General features: G+C 44.0%; 1 protein-coding gene and 1 pseudogene across 5 annotated transcripts in view; one reads left to right on the top strand and one right to left on the bottom strand.

Moving 5' to 3' along the window:
* Positions 1-16,604, top strand: part of GREB1 (growth regulating estrogen receptor binding 1) — a 144,478-nt gene that overhangs the window by 2,921 nt on the left and 124,953 nt on the right. The window lies entirely within an intron of this gene.
* LOC309612161 (RNA-binding protein FXR1 pseudogene) lies at positions 9,707-15,196 on the bottom strand (annotated as a pseudogene). The gene has a single exon. The product of its transcript is annotated as an RNA-binding protein FXR1 pseudogene (transcript).

Here is a 16,604-nt window from a genome sequence, read left to right as displayed (position 1 = left end):
GCTAGGTGTTACAGCTTTCTGCATATACCTGTCACGCCGGCATAGGCATTCTCAGATCTTCAGCAACAGGAGAGGTCAAATGGGAGGCAAGGAGAATGGTTAGGAGGCTGTCAGTCACCGAAAGGACAGCTGATGATGGCCAGAACTGGGCAGTGCCAGTGAAAGTAGAGAGCAAAGGACAGATTCAAGAGCTAGAAGATAGATGTAGAAGGAACAGAGCTTGGGGGTTGATGAAGTTTAAGGGAAGACTTGTACCCGAGGTGGCGCTTTGGGTACTTGAAGTCCAGGCACAGGTGAGATTTGACAAGGGCAGGAGTAAGTGCAAGATGGGGCAGGGCCAGAGGGCAGAGCAAGAGGGCAGCCAGTGTGAAAGGGCTGGCAGATACTGTCACATTGTTTACAATAAGCAGTTTTGCTTTTGTTTTTAAACTAAGCAACAACAAAGGTAATTAAGAGGGAGTAGCTAGGGGAATAGAAGGTGAATCTAGGCTATGGGTGCCTTAGAGGTTAAAAGAAGGGATGTTTTCTGCCTTTCTTCCCTCCCTTCCTTTTTCCTCCCTCCCTCCCTTCTTTCCTCCCTTCCTTCTTTCCTTCCTTCCTTCCTCCCTCCCCTCCTTCCTTCTTTCCTCCCTCCCTCCCTTCCTTCCTTCCTTCTTCCTCCCTCCCTCCCTTCTTTCCTCCCTTCCTTCCTTCTTTCCTTCCTTCCTCCCTCCCTCCCTCCCTTCTTTCCTCCCTTCCTTCCTTCTTTCCTTCCTTCCTCCCTCCCTCCCTTCTTTCCTCCCTTAGTTCCTTCCTTCTTTCCTTCCTTCCTTCCTCCCTTCCTTCCTTCCTTCTTTCCTTTCTTCCTTCCTCCCTCCCTTCCTTCCTTCCTTCCTCCCTTCCTTCCTTCCTTCTTCTTCCCTCCCTCCCTTCTTTCCTCCCTTCCTTCCTTCCTTCTTCCTCCCTCCCTCCCTCCCTTCATTCCTTCTCTTTTCTCTTTTATTCTTTCTTTCCTACTTGTTTCCTTCCTCTCCACCACCCCCCCTTTAACTTTTTTAAGATAGCAGAGACCTAAGTTTTTTAGTGTTGATGAGAAGGAGCTAGTAGAAAGGGAGAGCTTGAAGATGCAACAGAGAAAGGGGATAACCCTGAGAATGCTGTCAGGGATTCCACACAGAGCTCCAGGGGAGGAGGAAATTGGAAACAAGAGGAGGGCTCCACCTCCACGGTGACAGGAGGAAAGTGCAAGGACAGAGGCAGACAACCTGATAAGGTATTTTTAGCAGGAAGTTGAAGGAGTTCATGCTCTGTTGAAGGCAAGGTCATCTGCTGAGGGTCAGGGGAGATGGTAGAAGTGGAGATTTGGTAGACATACCAGGCACTCAGTAAATATGACCCAGCGATTCCACTCCTGGGTATATATCTGAAAAAAATGACAACACTACTTCAAAAAGGTACAAGCACCGCAATGTTCAGAGCAGTTTTATTTACAATTGCTAAGGTATGGAAGCAACCTAAGTGTCCATCAACAGAAGGATAGATAAAGAAGATGCCGTGGATATGTCCATGTATATATACACACACACACACACACACACATGCACAATGGAATACTACTCAGCCATAAAAATAATGAAATATTGCCATTTGCAGCAACATAGATGGACCTCGAGATTATCATACTAAGTGAAGTAAGTCAGAAAGAGAAAGACAAATACTGTATGATATCAGTTATATGTGGAATCTAAAAAATACAGCAAACTAGTGAATATAACAAACAAGAAGCAGACTCAGATACGGAGAACAAACTAGTGGCTACCAGTGGGGAGAGGGGAGAGGCAGTATAGGGGTAGAGGATTAAAAAAAGGGTTATTATGGGACTAGAGGAAATCATGTGTGTGAAACTTTTGAAAATTGTAAAGCACTATAGAATTTAAACAGTCTTCATTAATAATAATAATAAAAAGATGGTTTCTAGCAGAGCTGCAATCCAAATTCTGGTCTTTTACTCTCTAGGTCAGTATCCTTTGTAGGAAGGTGATGAGGCGCAAGGACAAACACTTGGCGGGAAAGGAGTGTCGTAGAGATGGAAGGATGCAGAAAGAGGAGCGGTGGCATGCAGGAAGGAACAGACAAACCTGGACTGGAGCGAGTCCTGCATCCACCCTTATTAGCCTCACTGGCAAGCATCTTAACCCTTAGGATCCTCAGTTTCTCTGTTTGTAAACTGAGGTAAACATACCTGCAATTCTGCTGTATTAGAGACAATGGACGTCAAGTCCCTGGTGCATTGAATCCATCTTCAGTGGTAACACAAACTTCCTAGCTTCACAGGGGCTGTTTCTAACCAAGTCTCAAAGCTCCCTACCCCAGTGACTAAAAATGGTTCTAAAATGACATCAAATGGAACAAAGAGCCGGGCGGCTGACTCTTTGTTCTGAGGTTTTGTTCAGAACTTGACAAGCTTTCCTGAGAGCTCCCAAGAAGATGCTAGCCCACGAAAGTTGTCATTGGTCCAGATGCACGGATTCTGTCTCTCCACTTAGCAACAGTATTTGCCTCCTGCTTCAGAAAAGGAAACAAAAAAGTAAGCCTGCAGTTAAATACACCCACAAGGGCAAATCCCCATGAAAGCCTGTCAAAAAAGAGCTGTGGGAAAGATGAGCTATTGCTATACGCCTGGGTGAACTCCAATGAGGAAGCCACAAAGGGGAGGGAGGATGGGCACAGGGGCTTGTCAGTTCCAGCCCCCCAAAGGGTTTCAGCCCTTCCCTCCTCCTGATTCCCACTGCCCCACGACTGCCCTCATTGTCATTGTTCCTGGACTATTTTAACTGCTTCCTAATTCATTCGCCTGTCCTGCCATTTACAAGGGACTCTATACTATCACTGTCAAATTAAACAACTGCCTTTTGGGGGGTGGCTGTTGACCTTTCATTGCAGGAGAAATCTTTCTAAAGCGTGGGTCTGATCTCATCACTCCTCTGCTTAAAAGCTGTCAGTGTACTTTGTCTGTATTATGCTCGAGGTTAGTAGTTTCCCCTGGGCACTGGGCACTTGCCTGCCTGGCTGTCTGCCGCATCACACTTTTGGAGGGAGGGCAGGGGCTGGGTCCCGGGCACACAGGGGCCCCTACCACCTTGTCAGAGCCATTGGATGCATCACTTTCTCTCAGTCACATTAATCTTCATTCAATTCCTCAAAAGCTTTCCCTCACTGCTGAGTCTTCTCACATCTTGTTTTCTTTGCTAGGACGTTAACCCTTTGACACCTCCCCTAGCAGATGCCTCATCCTTATTTTGCACATTCTCCCCCCCCCCCCCCCCCCCGCCAGAAAGGCTTCTCTGAACTCCCAGATGAGGCTAGCACCCCAGCCTCCTTCCCACGTGTTGTCTAATGAGCCCCACAACCTGGACTGATGCCCCCAGTAACCTTTCACCATCCATAGACACATTACATTATAAATAAATAGCATTTGAAAAAAAATAAACTCTTTACTATGTTGACTTCGAAATGTAAATTCCAAAGCAAAACATGAAAACCCAAATTATAGAGGTAATAGTTTGTCTTAAAACTTTGAAGCACACCTTATGCTGGATTTTGTTTTAATTCAGCATTATCAGATGATTGATACGTTTAGCAACTTTTATTTTTCCTCTGACTGAATTTTATGATGAATGATACTAATGTTCTTAGTATTTCTTAAATAGTGTAGGTTTACGTTAGTTTCATTTTGGGAAAAGAAAATCCATTTTATTAATTGTGTTATTGTGTTATTAATTGTGCTATTATAAAATCCATTTGTATTAATTGTGTGGAAAGAAGACTTACAATCAGCAAACTTGAAACCTTTTGTTTTCTTTGTTAGGTAGTTACACATCATTTTTATAATGAAAAAGATAAATTATAATACCTTCCCCTAAAAGAAAAGAAAGTTGCCCAATATTGGAGGATAACCACGTTGGTTTCAGACTTCTGATACCAACAGTACAAAAATATCATTAGACCTCTGAGAAATTTTGGACAATGAAAATTAAGCAAGAAAACTGTTAATTTTTTGAAGAGGTTCATTTATATGGCTCAAAATTCAAAAAGTACCAGAGTAAACAGTGAAAAATGTCCCTCCCACGCCTGTCTCTCAGCAGTGAAGTCTAAAGTCCTCTCTTTGAAGCTCACATTGCACTGGTTTTGTATGGATTCTTGCAGAGATATTTTATGCACAAATAGTCCTCTATGTTATTTCCCCAACCCTTGTTTGCACACTAATAATCATACTATTTCGATTTTTTTTAACCTAGCAAAATATCTTGCAGATTGTTCCCTAACAGTGCAATAAAAGTTTTTCTCACTCTTTTTTATGTCTACACAGTATTGCACTGTGTGTATGTACCATAAATCACCCATGCCCTCTCCAAGTCTGGACACTTGGGTTATTTCCAATATTTTGCAACCACAAACAACACCAAACACAGAACAATCTCATTCAGCCTACCTTTCACCCAGGTACGCGTATATCTAAAAAATAAGTGGCTAGCAGTGAATTACGAGGCCAGAGGTGACTTTAATAGATATTGTCAAATTATCCTTCAAAGAAGTTGAATCAATTTACCTCCCCTTTAGCAAGGTGGGAAAAATATGATAAATCAATTTTCACTTGGCCTTTAAAGTTGAACTGCATCATTTTAGTCCACTTGAATTCTATACAAGCACAATTTAGTTTGTTTGCTAACGTGTTACTGATTGTTAAATGTGTCCTACTTAAATGTTCACCTCCCACGCACTACCCCCAGGAGATACATCAGTTGCACCAAATTTGTTTTGCCCCTCTCACTCTTTCCTTTGTTTATCTAATATTTGATACCAGACGATACGATGCTGGCAGCCGGGTTACAAGCCCACTTACCGTTTGCTGAAGTGTAGCATCTTGACTCTCCACCAGGTGGAGCAGTTTCACCTTAGGGAGCGCATTGAGTAGGGCCGCTGAATTTGGGGTGGTCAATATTCCTGGTGATATGGAGGTGGAGTGAAGTAGAGTGGAATGCAGTTGGAGTTGAATTTAAGGTTTCAAACGAGGATGTGGCACATCTAGGCCTCAGATGTATTAGTGATCCAGGTGAAGTTTAGTATCTCTGGTCTGAACCACCTGTAGAAACAAGTCAAGTCCTACCATTCGGGGTTGCTTTGTGTTCCCCATCCCTGCCTCCTTCCACATTCATACATTGAAGTTCCAACCCCCAGCACCTCAGAATGTGACCTTATTTGGGGAGAGGGTCTCTACAGAGGCAGTCAAACTAAAATGAGGTCGCTGAGGTGGGCCCTAATCCAATATGACTGGTGTCTTTATAAGAAAGGAAATTTTGGACACTGACACACAGAGAGGGAAGAGGATGTGAAGAGACAGGGAGAAGACAGGCATGCAAGTCGAAGAGAAAGGCCTGGGACAGACAGATCCTTCCCTCGCAGCCTTCAGAAGGAACCAGCCCACCGACGCCTTGATCTGGGGCTTCTAGCCTCCAGAACTATGGACGATACATTTCTGTTGTTTAAGCCCACCAGCCTGTGGTGCTTTGTCATGGCAGCCTGAGCAAACCAATATACCTACCCACTCACATTCTGGGAGAATTTAAGTAAGCTGGGTTTAAGCATTTACTAGGCTAGAGAAACATTTCCTCCACAGAAAGTGATAGCTAATAACAGAAACTGGGTTATAGTTTAGAGATATTTATTATAAGCGAATAAACGAAGTACCCTTAAGCCATTCAGAAACCGTCTCACATAGAAACAAGTGGTACGCTGATAACAAATGACTCTAAACTGCTTGACACGCACAAAAGGGAGCTTTTAAAGGCTTCAGCCGATTCCACTCTACCGCATTTTAATTGGGCGCTGTGATGGATGTGAAAAGAGTAAGCTGTTTTGCTCAGGCACAAAGGAAGGAGATGGCGTATCTACTGGTATGTGTGACGAGATAAACAAGTATACATAAAAATGAAAGTGCGTGAGAGGATGAGTTTGTGTCTGGGTGTAGTCATGTGAAAACGTGTGTATGTTAGAAAGAAAAAGGTATGAGAAGAGTTGGATTTGCAAGAAACAGAAATATGGGTGTAAGCAGAATGTATGTACCAAGGGGGAGAAATGTTTGCGTGACAAGGTGTGTGTGTGAGTGTGTGTGTGTGTGAGAGAGAGAGAGACATTCGGTGTTTCTGTCGGTGGAGAGAAACATGTGTGAGAAGGAAACGTGTATGTATGTGAAGAAGAGTCACATGTATGTTTGAAGTGTGTGTGCATTTAAGGAGGCAGATATGTGTGTAAGGAATACGTGTGCGCAGCACATGCCTAGACGTGTAAGGGGGGGACGTATGTGTGAGGATGTGTGTGTGAGGAGAGAAGAATGTGTGTGTGTAAGCGTGTGAGGAGAAGTACATGCGTGTGATTCTTTAGGATAATGCTGGTCAAAGAAACAAATGTGCCCAGAAGCCGTGTCTAATTGCCTTCCTGACCCCATGGCCCCTGCGAACCCTGCTTACTGAATGAACTTAGAGATTGACAGCTCCTTTGTAGGTCTGAGGTTGGCCACCACAGTTTTTAGTTCAGTACCATATTTGTCAACATTTTAAACTAGCTTGAGTCCCCTCATTTAAGAAAATATCTTGAAATTACTTTTTCAAGTTTTGGTTCAAGTTCAGTAAAGACATAAAATGAGTGGGTCAGGTTCAGTTCAGGAAGAAAAAAGCTAATCATTCGTATTTGCGTGCCGGTATTTAAATCAATGAACTAGGAGCAGAGAGATGATTCATCAAGCAGGAAAATACTATACAACTTTTTCACTGAATTTCATTTCTTGTCTTATTAATTCTTAATTGATAGGAGTCTGTGCATTTCTAAAATTTATTATAGATTAAAAAATGGGATTAAATGGTTTCCCCAAAGTCACTGTATCAATTAACTAAGGCATGGGACAGCTTCCTAAGAATGTTTCCCTAGCAGGAACCACATATTCACTTTGATTCGTCTGGTGAATCAAATTGTATTTTTGCCTTTATTAAAAGTGACTTCCTTTTTAATGTTGGGTTTCAAGGAAAGGAATTAATTTTTGGAATGTCTTTCATATAACGGGGGTTAGGCAGGCTAACTATGGCCCGTGGGCCAAATCTGTTCAGCTATCTAGTTTTTTTTTTTTTTTTTTTGGAGGGGGGGGGCAGTATCCTTTTTTATGGCCCATGAGGTAAGAATGGTTTTCATATTTTTAAAAATATTTATACTTTAATATAAATGGTTATACATTTATACTTTAAATGGTTATACAAGTACTTTTATAATCGAATAGTGTGGTTTTGCCTCTTGGCTGGCAAAGCCTAAAATATTTCTTTTAAACCTTTAAGAAAAAGTTTGCTGACCCTGTTCTGTAGGATTTTATTTGCTTGATAAAGTGTAAGCTGTCAAAATGTAAGGGAGAAAAAAGTAAGTACCGTGATTATTGGTTTAGCAATTGCAGTAACTAATCTAAACCATAGAACCAACGTATTGGTAAATGTGAATTCAACACAGCTATTCTGTACATGTGTTTACCGGAGTGGTTGAAAAACTGTTTATTCCCTAGAAACACAAACGCAGTCAAGAATGTTCACTGCGGTCTTGTTTCTAATCATGAAAAACAGATCAACTCAAAGGTCCATCAACAGAAGGATGTCTGTACAAGTTGTGCCATTCATACAATGGAATACTATTTAGCAGTTAAAATGAATAACCTAGGGCTATATGTATGATGAGATGGCTGTCACAAACATCATATTGAGCAAAACAACATAAAACAAATGACTGGGTTACAGAACAAAACACAGAATATGATAACACACAGAAATCGGTAAAATTGGAAAACATGCTATAGTTCAACTCAGGCATATGTAGTAACATGAACACATGCATATGTAGTAATAGTATGAAAACATTGATGGGATGTTTTAGGAAAGTACTGGGGGTTGGGAAGGCGGTGGTGGGGGAAGAATTGGGATCAGGGAGGGCTGTCTGGGGGCTTTAAGTGTATGGTGATATTTATTTCTTACGTGAATATCCGAAGTAAGTATGGCAAGAGGGTAGGATTGGCTGGTTCTTGGGCACACAGAGAGGGGCTCGTGACGTTACTGTCTCTTGTGTGCGTTTCAAATATTTCATTATAAGAAAAGGAAAATGATGGTACTGCCAATCAGAGTACAGGAAATCTACGGAGATTGATTCAGGCAACATTTTTCCCCAGGCCCTGTTGTGTGGTGGCACTTGCTGGGGGCCAGGCCCTCATTCCCTCATTTAACCGCCCAGCTCACTCAACTGTGACTGTCTCCCCCATCCTCAAGGACACTGTCAGACTGGCCCAAGGCCACAATGCGAGTCATGGGGGTGAGTGGCAGTGAGGGTGCCGGGCTGGTCGCCCGATTCCAGCTCTGCGCCTCGCAGGTTCCTGAAATCACAGGGGCTCCTCTCTTGCTTAAAAAAAAAGAAGTACTCCTGCCCTGTGCTTACTGCTTGCTCGGTCTAGCTCTGCACCAGCCTCCTGCGAGGTCTGCAAAGATTTATCGGAGATTCTTTGGTTCGTTCCGTTCCTCACGGATTCTTCCCGACACCGGGGCCAGGGGGAGTTGGCTGGGTTCTCCCCGCAGGTGCCCACCGTTCCAGAATCTTTCTCCTCTGTTGGCCTCAGACAGGCTCCCTGGTGGGCCACTGGCCGACCCCGGCTGCTGGGGACCCGGGTGCCCCTATCCCCCCTTGCTTGAGCCGGTCTCTGGGGGCCGGAGAAGGGCGCCCCGCCGACGCGGCCCTCCACAGGGCTCAGCCCGTGCGTCCAGGGGTGGGCGTTCCGGGGCCCTTGGCGTGGAGCCTGTGGGAAGCCTCGGCTGCGCTCCTGCTGCCTCGCAGACCTGCCTTGTCCCCTCTGGGCGTCTGCGTCCCAAGCGACAAAATGACCTCTGTTCTCCGAGGGTTCTTCCAACGTCTGCCCAGACTCCCCCCCCCTCTGAGTCTCCGTTGGCTGGAGGGGCTCCCCGCGTGGCCCTGCGGGAAGGTGGGGAGGTGTGCCGGGGGGCGGGACGGGCAAGCTGGGGGAGGAATCCCTCGGGGAGATCAGAGAAGAGAGCGACGTTTCCCGAGAGCAGGCGGCGCCCCGAGCCCGGTGCCGCGCCCTTCGGGTGAGGAGGTCGGACTTTGGCGAGGGGGGCGCAGGGGCAGGGCGAGGGGACCGGGCACGCGGCGCGAAAACCCAGGCCGGCGGGCGGGCGCGGGGCTCGGCTCCGGCCCTCGAGCCTCCTCCCCTCGCCCGACGCCGCCCGGTCCGGCCCTGGCGCCGCCCTCGCCGCGACCCTTTCCCAGCGGGGTCCCGGGTCGGCCGAGCCCACCGCCGGCCCTTCTCCGCGGTCGGCCGGAAGACCCGGAGAAGCGGACTCCAGGGGGCGGCCGGGGTCAGGGGTCAGTCCCGGGCGCGGGCCGCGCTCCGCAGATCCGGGCTTTGCCGCGCGCCCCCCGGCCGGCCGAGCCCGGGAGCTGGGGGAGTGAGCGCGCAGGCGGCTGGGCCGGCCCTCCGACGGCGGCGGGCGCACCGGAGCGGGGCCGCGGCGGCGCGAGGACAAAGGGCCGAGGTAGGAGCGGCCGCCGGGCGCGCCGGGGGAACGTCTCGCAGCGCAGCGCGCGGGGAAGCGCGGCCCGGGGAGCGCGCGGGCGGACGTGGGTACCTTTGAGGTCGGGACCCGCCGGGAGGCTACGGAAGTGTCGGGGTTCAGCCTCGAGGGCGCCTGGGGGTGTGGGTGCCGCTGCCTCGTGTGCGTGCGCGCGTGGGAGTGTGTGTGTGTGTGTGTGAGTGTGAAAGAGAGAGAAAAAGAGGGGCCGGCAGAGTTGGACTTAGATGGACTTGGAACGCGCGCTGAGCGCTTGGCACATGGTGAGCGCTCCGTAGGTGAGAGCTAATAAAAATGACAATGATGGTAATAATCACTGTTCTGAGGGTGTGCACGCGTGCGTGCATGCGTGTCCATGTCTGTGTGTTTAGAGAAGCTGGAGCCGGCGGTGGCGGCCCCAACTCCCCGGCACTTGGAACACGGGAGAAAATGGGGCTTCTTTCCAGAACCGACCTGGGACTGTCTCTGAGGGGCTCCGACCCTTGGGAAGGCTGGTTCGGGGGAGGAGGAGGCTTAGTAGCTGGATCCCAGTTTTGGGTCTTGGGAACAAAGGCTGCTTCCCTGAAGTCCAAGAAGGTGTGTGTGTGTGTGTGTGGCCGCCAGGGCGCCAGGCGGGGTGGAGGCGATGATGGCCATTCATGGAGAAGGCTGTTGGGCCATTTTGCTGTCAAGCCTCTTTTGATCCCTGGTCATGAAGACCAGCAAAAAAAAAAAAAAAAGAGGAACTACTTAATTTGTATACTGAAGCTTTTCTTTAAGAAACTTTTATTATAGAGTTAAGTGTTACTCAGGACTTGGAAGATTTTTTTTAGTATCTCTTTTAAACAATATGTGCATTTTAACTTGATAAAAACTTTTATTCCTAGCGAGAGCATTTTAATTTCTCCGATTAGCACTGCGTGTTAGACATGGGGAAAGGTGGAGGTCTGGGACGGTTCTGAGCTTCATCTTACCTAAAGCGTTGTTTTAATGTCACCTGGTTTGCAGCACTTTGTAGGAAAACATTACTGGAAGTTTTAAAGGCCAATTAGACTCCTACCCCTGTCTTAGAATGTCTTAAATCTCTGGGCAGATTTGCAGAATTCCTTATATGCAATCCATTGCTTCGAGAGTACTGTTTTGGGGTTTGCTCAGGAAAGTTTGTTTCTAGGAAACAAAAATCAGATTAAAAATGTGAAACAATTAAATGAAACACAGGTGAGGAGATGTTTCTACAAGTCTTTTCATACTGAAATCTGGTTCATTTAAAGTTTGCATTGTGATCTGTGACTTTTCCATCCCCACAGCAGTGGATGAGGTGGTCTGCTGTTCATTCTGGAGCAATTTTTTTTTTTTTAATTTAAGTATAGTTGATGTACAATATTATATAAGTTACAGGTGTACAATGTGGTGATTCATAATTTCTAAAGGTTATACTCCATTTATAGTTATTATAAAATATGGGGTATGTTCCCTGAGTTGTACAATATGTCCTTGTAGCTTATTTTATACCTAATAGTTTGTATCTCTTAATCCCCTACCCCTATTGTGCCCCTCCCCCCACGACTCTCCCCACTAGTAACCACTAGTTTGTTCTCTGTATCTGTGAGTCTGCTTCTTGTTTGTTATGTTCACTAGTTTGTTGTATTTTTTTAGAGTCCACATATAAGTGATATCATACAGTATTTGTCTTTCTCTGTCTGACTTATTTCACTTAGCATAATACCCTCCAAGTCCATACATGTTACTGCAAATGGCAAAATTTCTTTCTTTTTTATGGGTGAGTAGTACTCCATTGTGTGTGTGTGTGTGTGTGTGTGTGTGTGTGTGTGTGTGTGTGTGTGTATACCACATCTTCTTTATCTGTTCATCTGTTGATGGACACTTAGGTTGCTTCCGTGTCTTGGCTATTGTAAATAATGCTGCTGTGAACATTGGGTGCATGTATCTTTTAGAATTAGTGTTTTTTGGAACAAGTATTCTTCAAAGAATAAGAAGTAAGTTCAGGTTGAAGTTGAAATTCCATCCTAGCCTTTCTTGTTATTGATTAACAAATGGCTTATTTGTGGTTTAAGATGTTTTTAATCAGTGAAAATAGCCACTTGCACCAATACATGTAATCTTTTAGTGGGTGGGTAATTTGAAGCTACACTTTCATATCTGTATTTTTGTCTTGTCATTTTTAATAGGAGAGTTTATAATGTAGAGCCTGTCTGAAGGTTTCTATGCTTAGTATAAAATTGGTTCATTTAGTAAGCAAGTGCCTGAACTCCTATGGCATTACACATGTTCATTCTACTACTACCATTTTACTTGACATCAGAAACCCCCATTTTAAGAAAATCGTGTCTAGTTTGTGGATTCAACATTTGAATTATTTAGTGATTCCAGAGTGTTCAGAGGCAATCTCAAAGTAGAGCTGATAAAAGGTTCATTCATTCATAATGAAAAGAAGATCGACTATAACTTAAAGAGAGAGGCAGACCCCCTGCATCCTGTGCCATGCCCAAGCACAGTCCTCATAAATGAGCGGGACCAGGACATTTAAACAAAGGCTGTGATATGGACGCTTCATGCATTAAGTGGGTAAAGGGAGCTTGCTTTTAATAATCCACATTTCCCTGTCCAGCATGCTTCAGTGGTTCTGTTCTGTTTCCCCTAGGAAGCCTGTAGGGCTTTTGTGGGAGTAACTGACCATTGGGGCTGGCTGAGGGCAGCTCGTGGAGCCCTGATCTGGCCATGCCAGAGGGTCCGTAGCCCTCTAATCCCTTCAAAAGATTCCACTTAATCTCTGCAGTTTGTACACTGCTTAATGGGCACGCTTGTCTTTTTGGTTCAGTTTCTGAATATACAGATAAATTATAGTACTTTAAAGCTAATTGCCCTTAAAAACAAAAACAACAGAATGAGGAAGACTGTTGTAGAAGTCGTATCTGTGACATAAAATTTAAAAACCTGCAGAAGAGTTAAAAAAAAAAAAAAGGAAAACTGGAAATCTATGATCCAGATATAATTACTGTTAATACTTTGGCATGTTTTTTCTGGTCTTAAAATTAAGTTCTATATGCTTCTAAACATTGGCCAAAATTATATATATATAAAATATATGTCATTTTGTATCTTTTAAATATAAAAGTTGTATTATGAATATACTTATTATTTCATTGATTTTTTTTTGAAGGCAGAAAGATAACTTTTATTTTGGCATTAATCACATCAATTTGTTTACATTTATGACATGTTACATATATTATTATTCAAACAACTAACGAAGTCATCAATCTGGCTTTTATTTTCAAGCTCCTATTTGTTCAAAAGACACCTGTGACTTGAAGATTCTTTTAAAATGAATATTCTCTTCACTGAAATAAAAAGTTGACATTTAACAAGTATCACATTTTACACCTGTAAGTTTTTTTAAAGTACTGCAGAACTGTACAACTACATACAACATGTATATGGTTTGCTGTCTTCCTAGATATGAACTACTGTAAAATGACATAAAATTCAAATTATTTACCTTCTCCACACTTAACTTGTAAGTCTGTCCAATAGCAGTTATTGAGTATCCAGTAATTAGAGGAGAAAGTAAAGGGAGGACATGAAGATGCTCTTCCCCGTAGGAACTCACTTGTTATAAAGCTAACATACACCCATAAAGTAACAAAGCAACACTGGGTCGTGTTACCTGGTAACAGAAGTAGATGTTCAGGTAACTATCACTTTATGTAATAGATGTATCCTAAGTTAACAGCAACATCTTATTTGTTAAGTCCAAATCCTCAATTAATTAAAATTTTATACTATATCAGCAATCTATTTCCACAATAAATTAATTTTGGTTGAAAGAGGTTAAAATGTAAGTTTCTTCTATTGCGTGCTTGAGAGAACAGTTCCCAATGAAGAATAAATAAGGCGGGAGGGGAATAAATAAGGGAACAATGGCAACAATAAGCCGATCAATACAGCAGACACTATTAGAGGATTTTCAAACCTCCTTGCCCAATAACCCTAAATTTAAAAGCAGCAGCAACTGAACAGGTAAAAAGAAAAAACCAAAGGAGTAAGACAGGGAATTCACGTGATGCATGGCTTCTCTGAGAAGTCCTAGCAGCAGCGTGTAAAAGCAACCTCCATGTCAGCACAGTGAAGCTCAAGCAGCAGCTCCATCCTTGACGCTGCAACAAGATTCCTAGGAACCAGAATAAAATCCTCCACAAATTCCCAAAAACCTCTAGCCCTTTTTACAGCATCATCACTCTCTCCGTAGACTTTAAATGTTCCAGTATCTTCATCTAGCTCAGTAGCTGTAACTCCTGGAACCTTTCTAGCTTGCTGTATGTTAACTGCCATGTGTTCCTATTGCCAGGCCCATCAAATCTTCTCTCACAACAAATTCCTCATGAAAAGCTGCTGCAAGTTGTTTTGTGCATTCTAAATGCTTAGTGGCCTCTGCATTTCTGGACATAAGCATCAACTTCATACGAATACTTCGCAAATGCATGTCATTCAAAATATTTACCCTCTTCACAGTTGCTTCACTGGCAGACAGTATCATTAGCTGTGTGGTTTCTGGATGGTAAAAAATTCTACCTGCTCCTACTGCTTTCTTAAAATCTTTATGTGCATTTTCACTAGCACACGCCTCTCTCAAATCCTCAGGAACATTCACTGTGCATTTAAAGAAGGTATTTTTTTTGACAGTTTTATTTTGATTGACAGGCCGAAGTCATTCAAATGGGACCATTTCATTGTAAGTGGCATCACAAGCAGCACATTCAATGACATAAAATTCTCCTTTCATCATTCGAACTTTAGCCAACCACCATCTGCATGGTTCTTGATCATTTGCTCTTGAATACACCTCTACTTCATCTCCTTCACTAATTTCATTTTTTATATCAGGTGGTGGTGGTAATCTAACTTCATTAAATGGAACCTGGCGTTCCGGTTGCCAGTTGTTCTCAAAAACAACTGTGAGGGAGTCTTCATGAACATCTTTGATAAATCCCTTGTCGAAAGCCCCGTTGGAGCCGAGAATCTCCACCGTCACCTCCGCCATGTTGGAACCGCAAAGCGATATTGTCATTTTAAATTACAATTTTGTATTCTCTTGTGTGGATAAACTATAATTTAACTATTACCCTAGCAAACTCTTGGGCTTTTCCTTTTATTTGTGCTTTTGATGTTCTTTCCACTTTGATAAAACATCACTGATTGATGGTAATACACATTTCTGAAAGTTGACCACCTTTAGAAAACGGCACAAAAAGTTTTACTTCAAGGATATACAGTGGGAAAAGATGCAGCCTTGCCTTAGTCCTCTCAGTCTCTTAGCCCCTTCTTCATCATCTTTTATGCCATTTATTTGTCTCTAACACAATAATTTGCATTTTCTTTACACCACCAAATTATGGGCTTCTTGAGGATAGCAATTTGTGCCTTAATTTTGTTTGACTCCCTCTAGTGGCCAGCCAAGACTTGGCATGTCACAGATATTCAAAATATTCCTTTGGTGGAGGGGGAGTATATTTCAGGGGCTGTGTGGGAACCCAGGTCCTCTCAGAGATGTGCAATGACAAATCTTGATCCAACTGACTCCCATTACCCTTTTATAGTGGAAAACTTCAAACGTCTACAAAAGTGGAAAGATCATATACTGAGCTGCTGTGTGATCTCATCCAATTCAACAATTGTGAACACTTTATCAATTTTGCCTCTTCTTCCTCCTCCCTCCCCACACTGCAACCCTCCTGGATTACCCTGAAGTAAATCCAAGACATTACAGCATTTCATACCCTTGGATTTTTGATGATGAGTTTACCTCCGAATCCACCGAAAAGGGCATGTTTTCAGGAAGCTGGGCTTGCTGGGAAGCTGTGTAACAGACATGCCAGTGACCTGCCTGCCTTGTTCTGCTTTGACCTTGAGCAGGTTGGCTCTCTGGCTCACCTATCTATCACCTGAGGAGCTTGGCCTAGGTAATCCATGAGCTTCCTTCCAACTTTTACTTTGTTCAAGCTCAGGTCTGCCTTTTAGTCTAATGTGGTAGTTCTCAAATTGTAGTTGCTGGACCAGCAGCTTTGGCATCACCAGGGAACTTGCACAAAATGCAGATTCTCAGGCCCCATACCCAGCCCTACTCAGAAGCTCTGGGAAGGGGGAGATTTGCCAATAATTTGTGGTTTCATAAGCCCTCCAGGTGATTCTGATGAACAGCCAAGCTTGAGAACCACTAATCTGTGAAAGTAGGCAAGAGGTCTATAAGCTCTTTAAAAAAACAAACAAACGGGGGACTTCCCTGGTGGTCCAGTGGTAAAGAATCTGCCTTACAATTCAGGGGACAAGGGTTCGATCCCTGGTCAGGGAACTAAGATCCTATGTGTGGCAGGGCAACTCAGCCCGCATGCCACAACTACTGAGCTCACACGCTGCAAACTGTAGAGCCCATGCGCCCTGGAGCCTGCGCGCCACAACTAGAGAGAGAAAACACACACGCCACAGCTAGAGAGAAGCCCTCACACTGTAACGAAGATCCCGCGTGCCGCAACTAAGACCCGACACAGCCAAAAAATAAATAAATTAAAAAAAAAAAAAAAGAAGGAAACCCTACTGGAAATTGTGCGTTTACCCATCATCGAGTTCGGTAAGTCAGTACAATGTCAGCTTCTTCCCTTTGTGCAGAATGAGACCAGTGGTGGAGTGACTCTGAGATCTTCTGTTGATCAGGAACTCTGACTGATAGTTACAGTTCTTGACTCAAAAAGATTTGGGAAAGAAATGATTAGATAAAATGTTTCTGAACTGAAGTATAGGTAGGCAATTTTCATTAAAAAAAAGAAAAGGTCGAGAACCACTTCATGGGACACACCACATTTGTAATTACATATTTATTTGTTTGATGTCTTATCTCCCCCATGGCACATGGTAAGTGCTGTGAAGGGTCAAGTCTGCTTTGCTCACCGTCCTGCCCCGGCACCCAGG

Source organism: Balaenoptera borealis, assembly GCF_965194805.1.
Source record: "Balaenoptera borealis genome assembly, chromosome: 15".
NCBI classification, from domain to species: domain Eukaryota; kingdom Metazoa; phylum Chordata; class Mammalia; order Artiodactyla; family Balaenopteridae; genus Balaenoptera; species Balaenoptera borealis.
Note: the sequence above shows the minus strand (reverse complement) of the source record. Positions and strands in the feature narration are given on the sequence as shown.